Genomic DNA, 15,039 nt, shown 5'->3' on the forward strand with positions numbered 1-15,039 from the left:
TCATAGTGTTTGTTACCAGCATATAGAAATACAATTGATTTTGTATATTACCTCATGTCCTGCAAACTTGCAAAGCTCACTTAGTAGCTTTTGTGTGTGTGTGTGTGTGTGTGCGGATTAGTCAATATTCTCTGCATAGGTGATTATATCCTAATGTAAATAAGAAGTTTTACCTCATTATCAATTGGTATGTTTTGTTTTTGGTTTTAGTTTTGGTTTTTGGTTTTTGGTTTTTGGTTTTGCCTCAGTATATTGGCTAGGACCTCAACGTAATGTTGAATAGAAATGATGGAGTGAACATCCTGGTTTTGTTCTTGGTCTCATGCAGAAAACATATTTTATCATTAAATATGATGTTAATTATCACAGATAGTGCTGAAATCTTAGTTTTTAAATATCATTCTTCCAAGCAAAGAACCAAGGTTATTTGGAAAAGTAGTTGATTTCAGAGCTTGGATGGGGAAAATAAAAGATAAGCCCATGGAATTTTGTGGTGCCAAAAAGTAAAAAACAAAAATAGGTTGATAGGTAGGTAGGTAGATAGATAGACAGATAGATAGAGGTGCATTAATAGGATGCAGGAGTGAACCTTAAATAAGTCCCAGTGATGAAAGCTGGAAAAATTTAAATAACAAATAGTTTATTGTTTATTACTATTATTTATTAGTCTATTATGACCCAAGGAATAAAACTTCCACACTACAAAAATAAATGATTGAACAAATAAAATGTTAAGAAGAAGGGATATGTCTTCCTTATAGGTGAATTCCAGTTAATAAATGTAGTTTCATAATGGAAAAAATATATGTGTGTATATACTTCTTATGCATTATACAGCTGGAAACATGTTAAGATACTGGTAACATTGGTTGCCTCAGGAGAGGGAACTAAGTGAATGAGACCCATGGTGTGTGTTCAACTTTTCATTACATGTAGTTTTGGAACTTTTGAATTTTTATTTTTATTTTTATTTTTATTTTTTTGGAACTTTTGAATTTTTAACTATGTAGATAGATACGTTATATAGTCATAAGTAGCATTAAAACTTTAAGAAGACAATAAAATGAAAAAATATATAAATATTTAAATAAAAAATCTTGTGAGTATCAGAATAAAATGAAACAAAACAAACAAATAAAATAAATGTAGAAGGAATGAGGGAACTAGAAAATCACCATCAGACCCTCAGAGGGGAACTTACTGCATGTGGGATCTACCAATGAATGTTAAGATCGGTGGGTAAAAGTCTAAGAAATAATTGCGTAGTCTCAATGTATCGGTCCTCAAACATTTATTGTATACAAAGCTTGAAAGAGTAACTTTTTGGTAGAAAAGCCTGGTAGACTGTGTCTTAAGCCTGCTGACCGAGATTAGCATCACCAGTGATCAGACAGACTTGGTATCCTGTAGCCCCTGATACAGAATGTGGGAAGGCTCGATCACTTTTGTGGTATTCTCTGCATAGCCTCAACATAATGATGAGAAAACCTGAAATACCCAAATGGAGGGGACATTTCTCTGGCCAGGTAAACCCAAAAGTGTCAACTTCATGCGAGGAAAGGATTGACTACAGAACCGGGCCAGCTGAAGAAGATGGAGGGCACACTGACCAAATGCAGTGCGGGGTCCCGGACAGGGTCCCAGACAGGTTCCCAGACGGGGTCCTAGGACAGCAGAGGGCCATAGTGGGAAGGTGGTGAAGTCCAGATAAGGTTGTTGATAACAGTTTTGTACCAGTGTTAATTTCTTAGTTTTGAGCATGGTGCTTGATTGTATGAGATATTATCCTTAGGAGCAGGTGAGTAAATGGGATAGGGGAGCTTTTTGTACTATTTTTGTAAGCTTCTCTAAGCCTAAAATTATTTCAGTATAACAAGTTATAAAAATGCGATGTTAGTGTAAGCTTTCTATACCTCCTTTATTAGGTTGAGGAAGTTCCTGTCTGTTCCTAGTGTGCTAATAGTTTTTATCCTGAAGAGGTGTAGAATTTCATTAAAAGTTTTTCTGCATTTGTTGTAATGACCCTATGGTTTTTCTCTTATATTCTATTAAGATGGTGAATTACACTGATTGGCTTTCTAATGTTCAGTGAACCTCCATTCCTGGAAAACCCACATATTCCTGATGCCCTTATTATGTATTGCTAGATTTGATACAATGGATTTTTTAAGGATTTTTTTATCCTTAAATCCTGAGTGATACTGGGGCGTCATTTTTTCCTGAAATGTTTTTGTATGATTTTCATTTTGGGATCATGTTTGATTTTTTAAAATGAAGAGAGAAGTATTAACTCTTCTTTAATTATATGGGATTGTTCATATAGAATTTGTATTATCTGTTCCTAAAATCTTTGCTAGAATTTACAGTGAAGCCACTTGGGCCTGGAGTTTTGTATTTGTTTGGGAGGTTTTTAGCTCTGAGCTCATTTTGTTTCATAGTTGTGGGTCTGTTCTGCTTCTCTGTTGCTTCTTGAATGTTTCGGGATCTTTCGTCTTCTAAGCTTTCTAATTTAATGGCTTAAAGATATTTATAATATTCCCTTATTGTCTTTACAGTGTTTGTTGTAATGTATGTAATGATGATCTCTCTTTTAATCCTGATATTGGTGATTTGTGTGTTCTTGCTTCTTTTTCTTGATCAGTCTAGTGAGAGGTCCATATCAGTGCTATTGAATTTTGTCAAAGAACCAGCTTTTGGTTTCATTGATTTTCTGTATTCTTTTTCTGCTCATTATTCATTGATTAATTCTGTTCCTTGCTATTTCTTTATTCCATTTCTTTTGAGTTTACTTTGCTCTTCTTTCCCTATTTTATTTGGGGGGAAGCTAAGATTATTGTTGGGGGACTGTTCTCTTTTTGTAGCATAGCACTTAGTGAATGCTGTGAGTTTCCATAGAAGGACTGTTACCTTTGTTTTGCAAGTTTTGATACTTTTTTTTTTCATTTCAAAATAGTTTTAATTCCTCTTGTGATTCCTTTTTAACTCGGAGATTATTTAGGAATATATCGTTTGATTTCCAAATATATGGATTTTTCAGATTTTTCTGTTACTGATTCCTAACTAAACTCTTTTGTGTTTGGAAAACATACTTTATATGATACTAATCCTTTTAAATTTATTGAAATTTGCTTTATGGCCCAGAAAACGGTCTCTCTGATGTATGTTCTATGTACACTTGAAAAGAGTGTATATTCTGCTTTTAATGCACAAAGTGTTCTGTCAATAGCCGTTGACATGAAGATGGTTGGTGGTGCTTATCTTTCCTGTATTCTTACTGGTTTACTCTCTATTTGTTCTTTCAGTCCCTGGAAAAGGGTTTTTGAAATCTGGAGCCATAATTGTGCAGTTGTTTCTCTTTTGTTTCATGTATTTTGAAGCTTCATTGATAGTTGTGTACACATTTAGGTTTGTGATAGCTTCTTGGTGAATTTACCCCTTTATCTTCATGAAGTGTTCCTTTATATTCATAGCAATAATTATTGTTTTGAAATCTACTTTTTCTGGTATTAATATAAGTACTCCGTCCAGCTTTCTTTTGATCTTATCATCTCCATCGTGTTACTTTTACAAGTGGGTTTTCTTTTAGGCATCATATAGTTGATTCCTGTGTGTTGGTGTCTATTTTCATGTGTATTATGGTTTTTATTTACAACTTAATGGCAAAAAAGAAGAGGGAAAATTTAAAACAGGGCATTCAAGCTGATATTGTCAGATTAGAGAAATTCCATTTTAAATGTCCATCTCATTGCCCAAAGGTAAGCAATAGTGAATCTACATATGCATTTTCCTTTATGAAGTATAGTGTTCATATTTTAGGCATCTTTTAAACATAAAAATTCAAAGAAAGTAAAATCACTCCTTAAAAACTGCATAAATTAAGGGTGTTTTAAATTTATCTTGTCCTCGTAATAAAAAATTAAAAGCTGGAAAGCAGTAGCACTTCCTGTGTGAGTGGACAGTTGCAACAATTAATCATTTTATGCAGTGACGGTTATATTTTCAATTCACCATTAACTACTCTGAACTTATCACGAGATGTAGTCAAAGTCAGAAGACAAGACTTAGGGAGAGTTCCCCTTTTTGGAGGGAGGTTAAGCCTTTTGGAACCAGCATGGGAAAGAGACACCCTGTTGAAGAATTCTGGTGTGGAAAAAAAATGAACGTAGTCAGTTTCAACTTCAACTGGCATACTGTTTTCATTGACATGTTTCGTATTGTTCTTCTGGCTCCACTGTGTTTAATTCTTCTAGTTTATCTGAGTCTTCAGCAGGATAGAGATTTTCATCAATGGGACCAGTACCCCTGGCTCCGTTTTCCTGTCTCTTCCGTTCGTTGTGTTGTTTCCACATTGCTTCCTCCACCACTTCAGCCCTACCTCTGGAAGCTCGGCTTCATTGTTTTTTGAAGTACATGAGTTTTCAGGACTAGCTACAGTACTGCCTTTCTCATCCACACCTCTTGGGATATACGGGCCAAAGTCCACTCCGGGGGCGCCTGGGTGGCTCAGTGGGTTAAAGCCTCTGCCTTCGACTCAGGTCATGATCTCAGGGACCTGGGATCAAGCCCCGCATCGGGCTCTCTGCTCAGCGGGGAGCCTGCTTTCCTCCTCTCTCTCTGCCTGCCTCTCTGCCTACTTGTGATCTCTGTCTGTCAAATAAATAAATAAAATCTAAAATAAATAAATAAATAAATAAAGTCCACTCCGTTTGTGTGCACTGAATCATCCCCCTTCACCTGTTGTCTGTGTATCACAGGTGCTGTCTGCTTCCTTATGCTCATCAGCCCAAGCAGGACAAAATTCCAACACCCCATGGCCACGATCACCAGTGCTTTCTCTGCTTTGAAGTCTGCTTTCTTTCCTTATCTTGCTCAAGTTCATCCTTATTTTCCTGTCTTTTCCTTTCCTCTCATGCACGAAAATGTTGGGTGGGTGATGTTGGTAACAGTGGAACCTAGGGCAGAACGTCTCTTTCAATTTGTGTCTTACGAAATTTCATTTTCTTTCTCTTCCTTCTTTATATCTTTCTTCACCACAAATCCGGGAGGAAATGCATGATGATGCATACAAGTATCATCCCCTCCAGGGCATATCCAAAGTCAGCCATGTTTGTTGTCTTCCAGAGCTTCAAGAAAATGTTTGCACGCTCTTTGAGGGTTTTTTTTCTCTTTTCCACTTCGCTGTACTTTTTGTTCACTCTCTGCAGTTTTCTCTCACCTCAATTATCCATACTGTCTTTTTCAGGTTTTTTACCTCTTGCATTACATTTTCTCACCAGTCACAGCATGAGCCAACTTATGCTTACCTCCCTTAGTTCACTGCCCTTGCTTGAAGGGCACACATACCATAGATTAGGATCTGCACCTTTAATTATTTTTTGAGCAAAAGTACAGTTTTGAATAGTTCATTTAGCTCTTGCATTTCTTTCTTCTTGTCATCTTTCTTCAATTTCTTTTCAGCTTCACTTTACGCTATGTGATGTAGATTTTGTTGACTAAATTGAACTTGATGACTGACAGCTTTGATAAATTTATGTTGTTTTGCCCCTGTATTATTTAGATCAAAAATTTTAGGGGTATCTGGGTGGCTTAGTTGGTTAAGTGTTGGACTCTTGATTTCAACTCAGATCACTCTCTCAGGGTCATGAGATCGAGCCCCATGGTGGGGCTCAGCATGGAGCTTGCCTGAGATTCTTGATCCCTCTCTTTCTGTCCTGCTCCGACTGCACACACACATGCTCGCTCTCTCTCTCTCAAAAAAATAATCTATGTTCGGTGATTTTCTCTTTATTTTTCTGCTCCATCTTTTTGCTACCCACACCCTAACTCTGTTTCTTGGAGGGCTTTATAGAGACAGGTGGCACCAGCCAGACTTAAACCCAGCTGGATACTGTCAGGGGATCTGGCCCCACGGCAGGACGGGGAGGAGGAAGACATGGGCTGCCATAGCCACTGTACTGTGCGTTGCTCTTTCTTACTCACTAGGTAACATAGGATTTTTAAATGGACTCTGAAGCCCATTTTCATTTAATGCAAGTATTGACATAATTACTATGGATTTAAATCTGTCATCTTGGGATTTTTTTTTTCTTTCCATTTTTTTTTATCTGTTCTTTTCTTTATCTTCATCTGCTTGCTTTGAGATTTATTGAATATTTTATGATTCTGTTTTATCTTGGCTCTTGTCTTATTAGCTATACAGCTTCTCTTTATTGTTTTGAGGTTGTTTCCAGAGTTTGCCATACACAAGTTTATCTTTTCACAGATTACCTTTAATTAATATTGGAACCACATCACATTCACAGCACATTTGTTTCCTCTTCCGTCCTTTATGCTATCATTTTACTTTCACATGTCATCAGCGTCATAGCCCATGAGAACTGTATTTTGCTCTCGACAAGTTATATTTTGATGTGACTAAAACTGTGTATTTACACTTTTAGCATTCTCCATTCCTTTATGTAGATCCTTGCTTCCATCTGGTATCTGGTTTTTGGTTCATTGCTTCTCTTCAGCCTTTATTCTAAGGCTCGTTTACTTAGCTCCACTTCTCAGACATGACTCCCTGGGCTTGGAAAGATTCATGGAAAAAGAACATGTTTGAAGGAAATATAAGGTAAGGAAACGATGGGAATGTGACATTTCAGAAGCGGAGGCCAATGTGAGAATGAATCAAGTAGCGATGAATGAAGGAAGATCTGCTGACTGGGAAGAACCTGCGCGCAGTTCAGGGTAGACTGAAACTGGATGCAAAAAGTGGAGCAGGGCGCCTGCTGATTTGCTGTAGTTTCCTGCAAGCTTAGTTCCTGTTTGCTTGATGCACCTACTTACCTACTCAACTAGGACACTGACAGAACACGACTGGACCCTTTCAGCTTTTGTTAGGAGAAACTTTTAGGTGGTAGAGTTTGGAAAAAAGAATCTCATTGAGAGACTGCGCAGGGATGGTAATATTTCATTCCACATGCAGTTATCCAATGGCTAGAGATACAGGACTAGCACTGGAAGTGAGGGCAGCAATGGCTATGGCTATCTGGAAACCTGCTTAAACAAGGGTTGTGGGAGTGGATTTCCTCTGTGAGCAGGGGAGGGATGAGAAAAATTGATGGGAAAGAAAAAGAGAGCCTGGCATGGGGTGCCTGGGTGGCTCAATATCTGCCTTTGGCTCAGGTCATGATCCCAGGTGTTGGGATCAAGTCCCACCTCGGGCTCCCTGCTCAGCGGGGAGTCTGCTTCTCCCTCTGCCCCTCCCCCTACTTGTGCTCTCTCTCTCTCTTTCTGTCAAAAAAAAAATAGGTACAGAGGGTGGTGTGAGGACAGTGAGAGCCAGGACTGAGTGTTGGAAAATATCCACAGTCAGGAATGGAAGTTGGTTTGAGGACGCATTTTTATAAGGTGTATCGGAATCCCTTGTGAAGAATCATGCAAAAGTTGCAGGGACACTTTTCTAACTGAAAAATTCATCTTGATGATATTGGTGATTGTGGCAGTTAACACAGGTGTTAGCGATCACTGTGGTGTTCGTCCATGAAGCAAAGTCAAGTACAACATGGGCGCTAACAGAAGATGGATCGTCAGCTACAATATGCCTCTAGGAGCTCCACATCGATATGCTCCTTCCGTGCTCAAACAATGGCCCATTCTTAAACTTTGGATCAAAGAAAGATGGACTCCAAATATCTACCAAACACTCCTACAGTTTAACATTAAAATTACTGTCTTCCATTGATCATGAGGCGTTGTACTGAGGATATAAAAGAAGACAGACAGCTGTCCAGATGTTAGTTATGGCATGAAATGCAAATGGCCACAGTTTTAAGATCCCTCAGATTGGGTTAAAACAAAATACCAGTAGGTTTCCTTAAAAGAATCTCACCTGAAACAAAATTACCCAGAAAAGTGAAAAAAATAAAGAGGATGAACAGAGATTAAGCAGTCAGATATTCTCAAAAGTAAATAGATAAATAGATAACAACAATAATTTGGGGCGAAGTTGATTGCAATACATAAAATAGGAAATGTAAAAGATCATTTTTGCCAAAATGAAAAAATATGCACCAAATAGCAGCATATCCACAAGCACAGAACACTGTCAGAAATGCCAGGGGACTTCGCAGAAATACAGTTTCTCATTCAGTGTGGCAGAGGTGTACTGGCAAGAGGCAGTTTCGTTGGTGGTTTTGTTGGTTTTCTCATCAATTTTGTTTTCAGCTTCATTGATTTCTGCTCTGAAGTTAATTTCTTTCTCTTACCACAGGTTTTATTTGCTCTTCTATTTCCAGTTTCTTAAGCTGTAAGCTTAGACTATTACTTCAGATCTTTCCTTTCTAATGAATGGATTCAGTGCAATAAATTTTCCTTTAAGTTCTGTTTCACTGCATCCCACAAATTTTTGATAAGTTGTATTTTCATTTTCATTTAGTTCAATATATTTCAATTTTTTTCCCCGAGACTTCCTGTTTGACTCGTGTTATTTCGGTATATTATGATTTAAACTCTAAGTGTTTGGGGGTTTTTGAGCTGTCATTCTCTTTTTGATTTCCAGTTTAATTCCACTGTGGCCTGAGAATGTTCCCTTGAATGTCTGTTCTTTTAAGTCTGTTAAGGTGTGTTTTATGGCCTAGAATGTGGTCTGTCTTGGTGAATGGTCTTTGAGCTTGAGAAGAGTGTGTGTTCTGCTGTCTTGGGATGAAGTAGTCCATAAATGTCAACTGGGTCTAATTGATTGATTGTGCTTTTCAGTTCAGTGATGTCCTTACTAATTTTCTGCCTACTGGATGTGTCAGGTACTGATAGAGCGATCTTGATGTCTCCAAGTGTAATAGGGAGTTAACCTGCTTTTCCTTGTTCCTCTATCAGTTTTTGTCTGTTGTACTTTGAATCTCTGTTGTTAGATGCGTACACATGAAGGATTCTTAGGTCATATTGGAGAATTTGCCACCTTATCATGATGTAATGTCCTTCTTTGTCTGTGATAATTCTCCTTACTCGGAAGTCTGCTCTGCTTGAAATTAGTGTAACTACTCCAGCTTTCCTTTGGTAAGTGTCAACATGGTATGTCTGCCTCCATCCCTTTACTTTTAATCTCTCAGTGTCTTTACATTGAAAGTGTATTTCTTGTAAATAATACGTAGTTGGTTCTTGTTTTTTTATATACTCTGGCAGTCATTGTCTTTTCGTTGGTGTTTTTAGGCCATTGAAATTTAAAGTGATTATTGCCATAGTTGGATTATTATCTACCATATCTGTTACTGCTTCCTATTCATTGTCCTTTGGTTCTTTTTGTGTGTTCCATTCTTTTTCTGATTTTTCTGGTTTTAACTGAACATTTTCTAAGAATGCATCTTTTTCTCCTCTCTTAGCATATCATTTATACTTCTTTTTAAACTGTCTTGGTGCTTTCCTTTAAGGTTGCAGTATATATTTATAACTGATTGAAGTCCTTTTTCAAATAATACTAAACCATTTCACAGATGGTACATTAAAGCAGTATTCCTAATTCCTCCTTCCTGTCCCAAGGAACATTGCTCATTAATGTCACTCATCCATAAACTATAGTTACTGTATACATTGTTGCATTATTATTGTGAACAAACTGTTTTCTGTTAAATCAATTAGGGGTGAGAAAAAAAAATTATTTTACCTTCGTTGGTTCCTTTTCTAGCATTCCTCCTTTCTTTCTATAGAACTAAGTTTCTACCATTTTCTTTCTTTCTGATGAACTTTTTTTTAAAGACTCTATTTGAGAGAGAGACAGAGCAAGCATGAGCAGGGGGAGGGGCAAAGGGAGAGGGTGAGAGAGAGACTCCCTGCTGAGCACGGAGTGGATGCACGGCTCTATTCCCAGGACCCGGAGATCGTGACCTGAGCTGAAGTCAGACGCTTAACTGACTGAGTCACCCAGGCACCCCTGAACTTTTTTTTTCTTTAACATTTCTTGTAAGGTAGGTTTACTGGTGACAGATTGCCTCAATTTCTGTTTGTCTAGGAAAGTATTATATCTTATTTTTGAAAGATATTCTGGATACAGAATTCTAGGTCAGTGTTTTTTTTCTTTCAACACTAAGTATTTTACTCCATTTTTTTTTCTTACTTGCATGGTTACTGAAGAGAAATCTAATGTAATTCTTGTTTGAATCTCTATAGATGAGGTTTTTTGGGGGGGGGGGTGTGTGGCTTCTTGAGATTTTATCCTTGTCTTTGATTTTCTGCAATTTGAATATAATGTGGCTAGGTGTCAATTTTGGACTCTATGTTGAGTCATATTCTCTGAAATTAGGAGATACTGTTTTGTTGGCTAGTGCTAATTTTGGAAAATGCTCGGTCATTATTGCTTTAGATATTCTGCTTTCTCTCTTTAACCTCCTTCTTATATTTCCATTACATACGCCTTTTATTACTGTTTCACAATTCTTATTTCTCTTTCCATTTCTGTTTTGGAAGTTCCCATTACCATTTCTTCAAGCTCACTGATTCTGTCCTTGGCCGTGCCCTGATTGTTAATGAGCTCATCAAAGGCATTCTTAATTTCTGTGATGATGTATTTTTTATTTCTACAATTTCCTTTTTATTCTTTCTTAGAGAATACATTTCTTCACTTACATTACCCATATGTTCTTGCATGTAGTGCAGTTTTTCCATTAAAACACTTACTATAGGGACGCCTGGGTGGCTCAGTTGGTTAAGCGGCTGCCTTCGGCTCAGGTCATGATCCCAGCGTCCTGGGATCGAGTCCCACATCGGGCTCCTTGCTCCGCAGGGAGCCTGCTTCTCCCTCTGCCACTCTGCCTGTGCTCGCTCGCTCGCGCTCTCTCTCTCTCTCTCACAAATAAATAAATAAAATCTTTAAAAAAAAAAAAAAAAAACAAAAAACAAAAACACTTAAAAAAAAAAAATAAAATAAAACACTTACTATATATTTTCATGGATGAATTAAATTCCCAGTCTGATAATTCCAACATCTTTGCCCATATTTGCCATATCTGAGGCTGGTCCTGGTGCTTGCTCTTTATTGTGAAACTGTTGTTTTTTTGGTTTTTGTTTGTTTTATTTTTTACTATGCCTTGTAGTTTTGTCTTGAAAGTCAGACATTATGTACTGGGTAAAAGAAACTGAAGAAATGGAGGTAAATAGGTTTCTAGCAGAGATTTTATGTGCTTATCAGGCTAGTTTATGAGGCTAAAACTTATTTGCTAGTGCTAATACCTTTTTTAGGAGAGAGTTCAATTTGTATGTCTTTTATTTCTTTTTTCTCACATAATTGCACTGATTAGGATCACCAGAACAACGTCATATAGAAATGGTGAGAACAGACATTTAATTATTATAGCATGAACATATCCCCCAGTTACTATGATACTAGCTGTAGGTTTTTTTATGTGCACCATCTCTCAGATTGACAAAATTTTCCACTGTTCTATTTTGTGAACATTTTTATTATGAATGGATGCTGGATTTTGTCAAAATGCTGCTTTCCGCATTCACTGACATAGTTGTGGTATTTCTGTTTTAGTTTGTTAATATGGTGAATCACATTGATTTTTTTAATATTATGTCTATGCTTACACACCTCAAATTAACCCCAATCATGGTATGTATTTTTTATGTATTGCTAAATTTCTTTTGTTAACATTTTGTCAAAGATATTGCATGTAATGAAAAATAGTAGGCTATACTTTTTTTTAATGTATTAACTATCTGGTTTTAGAATCAGGATAATGCTAGAGACCAAAAGTGAGTGGTATTTCCTTCTATTTTATGAAAGATTTTGCATAGAATTGGAATATTTCTTCTTTAAATGTAGAATGTCCTGTGAATCTGTCTGAGCCCAGACTAAAGAAATTCAGTCTCTAATGGATATAGGACACTTCTAGTTACAAATTTTAAAATTTTGTCTGATTGTTGAATTAATTGACAATGAGTTGATCGTTTATTGTCTTGATTTCTTTTTTCTATTTCTTTTAGCTTGTTTTTTAAATTAGTTCTTTTTCTGATTTATTAAGTTTAAACTTAGATTTGAATCTTTTCTTCTTTTCTAATACAGCATTGTAGTGCTATATATTTACTTCTGAGCAACTCTAGCTCTGAGCACAGCCTATAAGTTTTGTTATGTCATACTGTGACTTACTATTTGTTTCAAAATGTTTTCTGATTTCCCTTATGGTTTCTTCTTTTGACCATATGAGTTACTGAAGTGTATTGTTTGATTTATAATATTTGGACATTTTTCAGCTGTCCTTCTGTTTTAATCTCAAGTTTAATTCTGTTCTTAAAGAACATACTTTGTATATTTTAAATATTCTAAATTTTTGAGATTTGTTTTATGAAATATGGTTTATATTGATGAATGTTTCACGTGCATTTGGAAAGAATATGTATTCTCTTATCATTTACAGTGTTCTGTAAATGTCAGTTGTTAAGTCAGGTAAATGAATAGTGTTAAGTCTTCTACATCCTTACTGAATGATTAACTGTTTACTTGTTATCAGTTACTAAGAAAGGAAGAAGAAAATCCTCAATGGTAATTATGGCTTTGACTATTTCTCTTTTAGTTCTATCAGCTTTGCTTTATTTTAATCTTCAAGTTCTACTGGTAGATGCTCCCAAATTTAAGATTGTTATATCTTCTTGATAAATTTACCTCCTCATCATTTCATCTAGCTTAGCCAACTTTTGGCATAAAGATTAGAGATGAATGAAAAAGAGAATAGAAAAACAATAAAGAAATTTTTTTTAAAAAGTTGATTGCAAATATCTATAAAATTAACAAACTTTTAGTTAGATATACTAAGGAAAAAAATCAAATGCTAAAATCACAAATAGGGACATTACTACTGACTTTATAGAAATAAAAAAAGGACTATAAGAGAATGCTCTGAACAGATGTACATGTAAAAATGGATAACCTATATGAGATGGAAAAATTCCTAGAAATATACAAACTACCGAAATGACTCAAGAAGAAATCGGAAATCTGAGTAAAGCTGTAACTAATAAGGCAATTAAATCAGTAATCAAAAAATCCCAACAAGGAAAAGCCCAAGACCAGATGGCTTCACTGGAGAATTCTATCAAATATTTAGAGAAGAAATACCACCACTTCTTCTCAAACTCTTGCAAGAAATTGTAGGAGTGAATACGTTTTAACTCTGTGAGGCCAGCTTTACCCTGATTCCAAAGCCACACAAAGACATTACAAGAAGAGAAGACTACAGACCAATATTCCTAACTAATATAGATACAAAATTCCTCAATAAGATCTTAGCAGACCAATTAGTAGCATATTAAAGGGATTGTACACCACGATCAAGTGAGTTTTATCCCAGAAATGCAAAGACAGTTCAACAGACTAAAATTAATCAGTGAAATACCCCACATTAATAAAGGAAAAAACCCACATGATCATCTCAGTTGGTGCAGAAAAAGCATTTGACAAAATTCCACACCCTTTGCTGATTCATAAAAACAAACAAATAAGAAAAAACTGAGAAAACTAGGAATAGAAGGAAACTTGTTCAACAGGATAAAGGCCGTAGATGAACCTACAGCTGACATCATACTTGATGTTGAAAGACTGAAAGCTTTTCACCTGAGATAAGGAAGAGAACAAGGATGCTCACTTGTGACACTTCTGTTCAACATTAATACTGGAAGTTGAAGTCAGAGCAATTCGAACAGAACATAAAAAGCAATCAGATTGGAAGGAAGTAGTAAAACTACCTCTTTTCACAGATGTAGAAAACCCCGAGGAGAACAAACACACACACACACACACACACACCCTCTAAAGCTAATAAACAGATTCAGCAACATTTCAGGATATGAAATCAACACCAAAAAAATACTTTATATTTGTATATATTAAGCTATGAACAATCTGGGAAGCAAATTAAAACAATTCCATTTACAATACCATCAAAAAGAATTAAATACTTAGGAATAAGTAGAATCACAATGGTGCAAGTTACACGCTGCTGACTATAAAATACTGCTGAAATAGGTGAAAGAACACATGGGTAAAGGGAGAGACACCCCGTGTTTGTAGCTTGGTGACTTACTATTAAGATGACAGTAACAATTAGTGGTATTACAGAATCTGTGCAATCCTTATGAACATGGTTGTGTGCAACCTGTGTAATATGCTCCTGGATTCACTGTGCTTCTATTTTGTTAAGGATTTTTGCATCAGTGCTTGTGGGGATATTGGTCTGTAGCTTAGAACATGCATGTCTTTTAAAGCATCAGATCAAGCCTCAATAGAAAACAAAGGAGCTATGTCACTCAGACTGTTTTCTGTGATCAATAAAATTGCAATGAAACTAGGAGTAATCAACAAAGAAATACTTCTCTAAACCACAGATGTTTGAAATCTTTAAGATAAACTTGAATATAAGTCACGGACTATGAATAGCTGCATTGGGAATCGGAAAATATTAGAGTTGAATGGCAGTGAAATTTGTGAGATGCAGTCAAGACAGTTCCTAAATACTTGCACAGGGGTGGGGGGCGGGCAAACAAAGCAGAAAGATCCAAAATTAGCCAAGCTCCCAAATCAAATTAAGGGAGGAAATTCAACAGTGGAATAATCACATTGAGAGTGAGTAGAAGCACCGAGTGAATGTAAAAGTACAAATGAATGAAACAGAAAGCAAACGTTTGAAAGGATCATGAAAATGCAGTTATATAAGAGACTAGTAAAGTAGCCAAATCTCAGAATTATTCAAGAAAAATATTAGGAATTAAAATGAGATACAGAAATATAGAAATGAAAATATAATTCAACTACCACAGATAATTTTTATACTGCTTATTAAAAAAGTTAATGGATAATTTTAAGCAAACTGTAAATTATCCGCTGACTCAAGAAAAATGTGAAAACATTCCATTGTTAAATTTGTATAAAATCTGTCATCTCTCCAGTTCCAGTGTTTTTACCCAATACAAAAACACCAGTACAAGCCCAGATGAGTTTTTCAGGTAATCTCCATCAAACATCCAAGAGAAGATAATCCCTGTCATTAGAAAGATTTTTAAAAAGCTGCT

General features: G+C 36.0%; 1 protein-coding gene across 1 annotated transcript in view; it reads left to right on the forward strand.

Moving 5' to 3' along the window:
* AKT3 (AKT serine/threonine kinase 3) overlaps positions 1–15,039 on the forward strand; it is a 291,626-nt gene that overhangs the window by 249,964 nt on the left and 26,623 nt on the right. The gene's annotated exons all lie outside the window — the stretch shown is intronic.

The sequence above is a fragment of the Martes martes genome (assembly GCF_963455335.1).
Source record: "Martes martes genome assembly, chromosome: 15".
Taxonomy (NCBI): Eukaryota; Metazoa; Chordata; class Mammalia; order Carnivora; family Mustelidae; genus Martes; species Martes martes.